Source organism: Alexandromys fortis, unplaced genomic scaffold (genome assembly GCF_014885135.2).
Source record: "Alexandromys fortis isolate MF-2015 unplaced genomic scaffold, M_Fortis_MF-2015_v1.1 scaffold_61, whole genome shotgun sequence".
NCBI classification, from domain to species: Eukaryota; Metazoa; Chordata; class Mammalia; order Rodentia; family Cricetidae; genus Alexandromys; species Alexandromys fortis.
In genome coordinates, this window is record NW_026067962.1 from 8,448,371 (window position 1) to 8,452,657 (window position 4,287).

A 4,287-nucleotide genomic window follows, 5' to 3' on the forward strand; every position below is an offset into this window, starting at 1 on the left:
GAGAGAGAGAGAGAGAGAGAGAGAGAGAGAGAGAGAGAGAGAGAGAGCAGGCACATGCGCACTTTTGGTACCAGGCCACATGGCTACACACAACCTGGTCCAACCTCTCAAAGGCAATTGGCTGAAGGAAGTTTCCCATAAACTCCTCCTTTTGTCTAAATGAGAAAGTTTTAAATCCAATACAAAACTATATACGAAAAGATCCAATATCAAGTATAAAAATTAGAATTATAACCAGAGTAAACAATATTAAGAAACATATGCTAAATAGCTTAATAATCATTCTATCCTAAGGAGTCTAAGTCTTGTATTAGAAATGGCTTGGCTAAGTCATGAGAGAAAAGTAACTACTATTATCTAGTCTTTAACCCCACTGAAGACCTGAGAAGGGAAATATTATTACTTGAGTGAATAGGAAGTGCAATCAAGCAGCTTTCAAAATATACAATAAATGACAGAGACAACTGGCTACCTGGGCAATCACACGAAGTCTCATTTGCAACATTGGAGCAACCAACTTTGGCTAAGGACTAAAGTACAGACCATTTTAAGAGGCAGGAAAATTTTTTAGAACTGTCTTACTCTGTCTTGGCAAGGTTGACAGTCTTGTTTCTTGTATCCTGCTTGTCCTGTCCAGACACCATGTAATTTGTCAGTGGTGGAGGCGTGGGCAGCTTCTTGCCCAATGGCCAGTTTTGCCAAGAAGAAAACAAGCCCTAAGTGGAGTGTCTTTGGTGCTCAACATTCTATCAGGAATAGATCTGTGCTGCCAGGAGGAACTGTGTCTTATGTCAACAGAACCCTAAATTATTTAAATGCCATATCCTACAGTTCTTTGAAGTAGTTGAAGATTACCTATGTCTATGCAGAAAACAATCTCTATGTATCTAAAGAACCTATTTAGTCTAACTATAAGTATGACAAACATGGATGACTATTGACCCATAATACTTAATACTTGTATAACTTAAAGACTAAGACTTTATATTAGAATATTAAAAAATCTTTAAACAACTATGCAGCAAATAAGAACAATGGGCTCAAAATTTAAACAATGTATAAGTATCTTGATCAGAGGTAGAAATGTATAGTGCAATATGATAAATATATTCTAAAATTCTATCAATATACAAAATTTCTTAAACAGAGATAGAAACACGCATGCATACAATATGGCAAAATAACTTTTTACAGGTGTGCAAATATTATAAAGAGAAATAGGAGCATATTTAATATAACAAATATAATTTGAATTTGTATCAATATACAAGAATTTATACAAACATAAATTGTCTATAAATAATAGCTCACAAGTATTCACTCTATTACTCACTATTATTATTAGTGTGAGTAAGTTCACACTAGTCTACCTATTATCCCATTCAATTTCTTCTTTTTTGTAGTGAGATCCCTGAGCCTACAAATTTTCACCTCAATCCCCAACCCTGTATCAGTTATAATCAACCCCTCATTGATGTGTCTAACCTTGAGGACAAACTTTGTTGGGGAAGGGGATGTCGTCTTTTAAAATTACTTTTAGTTGTCATGGGGACAATGCTCTTTTTATGGGATCTTGTAAAGCTAAAAGTATGGTTAAGTTTTAAGATTACTGTCTGGTATAATTGTAAATTGTCTCTGAGTTGTCAATAGGGTTTTTTTTTTTTTTTGAAGTTTTTATTTGAAGTTCTGGCCAGAACATTGCATGACAGTGTACCATTTTAGCTAACCAAGTTGGATCCATCTTGAACAGCTGGTACCCAAAACTAGTCTTATAGTAGCACTATCAGAATTATGACCTCATACTAACCAGGTGGAGTTATTGATGTGGGGCCCCATCTTCTTCCTGGAAACTTTAAAGATTACTGCAGAAAAATTTATGTTTTATTGTGGAAAGCTTAAGCATTATTTATAAAGACATATATTTAATGAAAGATAATATAGACAAAAATAGGTATGGAGAAAAGTAAACTTTGTTTTCCAAAAATGTAGGCCCATTTCTACCTTGTCTGATGTCAGAGAGTTGGAGGTTACTCAAATAATTGGCCAGCATATTTAGGAGTCCCGACTCAAAATGTAATAGCTTAATTCTTTGGACATTAAAATAGCTCCATTCAATTCTAACAGATGTTCAGGATATGTAAACTACTTCTGCTTTTTCTTTTGTAGCTATGAGGTCACCTGGGGAAGGGGCAGCCCTCAGGATATGTGATCTAGATCAGTTTGGCTACCTGAACAACAAAATGCTAATGATTTGATATATCAGAGTGATAGTGATTGGCTGTATGAATTATCCTTTGTATCATGTTAATAAAGTCCTTTGTTACCTTCCCAACCCATTTACATTGGGTATAAGAGCTATAAAAAAAAATAAACGCGGAAGATTTCAGCAATCACTTAAATGCCCTCCTGGTATTATTCTATGGTTTCTGTTCTGTTATTCTTCAAGCATTTCTGTATTCTTTACTTATATTTCTAGATTCTCATGATTCCCTACCCTGTCAAGAAGTACTTTTGTTGAGGATGGTCCGCAGTGTGTGTAATATAGTAATTTTGAAAGACCCTACAGACCCCTCCTCAAAACCCACAGCTAGCATGCTCTGGGGGGGGTGGGGGAGGGGACGCCCTGTTTGCTTGAAAAATTCTCAGATCAGCAGCCAGCCTGCTCTCATAAGAACATTCCATTTGCTTAGGAGAGCAAGATGTCTACGAGATAGGATGACTGCAAGGCAGGATATCAATAAGATAGGACATCAGCAAAGCAGGTTGACTGCAAAACAGGATATCTATAAGATAGGAACAGGATGACTTTTGCTGACACCCATGCTGAGCCCCCGCCTCATTCCGATAACCACGCTTTTGCTTCTGTAAACTTGCTTTTTGCTCTTCCCTATAAAAAACCCGCCCTCCAGTCGGCAGGCGCACAAGTCCTCCGAAAGACTTGCTGCCCGCAGGTACCTGTGTTTACCCAATAAACCTCTTGTGATTTGCATGGTCTCGGCCTGTTCCTTGGCATCGGGGAGGTCTCCTCCTGAGAGAAAGTCCTCTTCAAGGGTCTTTCAATTTGAATGTAGTTGGCACCATAATCTCATAGGGAGAGACACTATTAAGAAGTGTGGCTTTGTTGGGGTGGGTATGGCCTTGTTGGAGGAAACATGTGATTGGTTAATAAAGAAGCTGCTTTGGCCTGTGGTAAGGCAGAATATAGCTAGGCAGGAAAATGTAACTGAATGTAGGGAGAAAGAAGGTAGACTCAGGGAGACACCATGTAGCTTCCCAGGAAGCAAAATGTGAGGTAACAAACCACAAGCCTTGTAGTAAAATATAAAATAATAGAAATGGGTTAATTTAAGATGTAAGAACTAGCTAGGCATATGCCTGGGGCATTGGCCAAACAGTGTTGTAATTAGTATAATTTTTGTGTGCTTATTTGGGTCTGGGTGGCTGGGAAATGCAAGTGCAGTCTTCATCTACAAATGGAACCTAAACATTTGAAAAGAATTTTCACATAAAACCTGAGAACACTTTTTTTTTTTAAAAGACAAGAACAGAGTCAAGGGCAGCTTCTTGGTAATCATCTTTTCTTTGGTAGACTCTATGTGCTGGCAGCAAGCAGAGGTGTGGCTCCTTTAAGAGAAGCATCCTAGCTCAGCTTTAGCAGCAAAAACCTCCCAGCTCTTTTAGGAGGCTCTGCCATTAAACACTTAAATGTTTATGAGCAACCAACATCAGGCTTCTTGGTGGTGCCATGGACCTACAAACTCACAGAGTTATGGCAAAGCAGTTCCCACCAGTGCCTGTGAAATGAAGCTAGACTCTCAGAAAGCTAAGGAATGAGCAGAGCAGCTGCCAAAGCTGCTGCTTTAATCCTAGCTATGCCACTTAGCAGATTAAAGATTCATGTGCTCAAAAAAAGATCAAGATATACAGTAAAGACAGATTCAGATTTAAAAAAACCTCTAAATTTACAGTGTGTTTAAAGGGGGTTGATTATAAGTGCTTAGTGGTCACAGTCAATCTCTTTCTAAACAAAGGAGGGGGCATATGATATAGAAATGAATATAGACCTTGTTTTATTGATACAATACAAATTTAAGGTCAATTTTGTTATATGTATTTTCTACTCTTGTTTAAGGTATTATGTTTATACAGCTCATTTAAAAATGTAGTGTATAATTAAAACTTGCAGATTAATAGATAGTCAAACTTATAGTCATATTAGGTTTTCTAGATATACAGAGATATTTCAGTTAGACAGATAATCTTCATCACTTCAAAGACGTTCAGAAT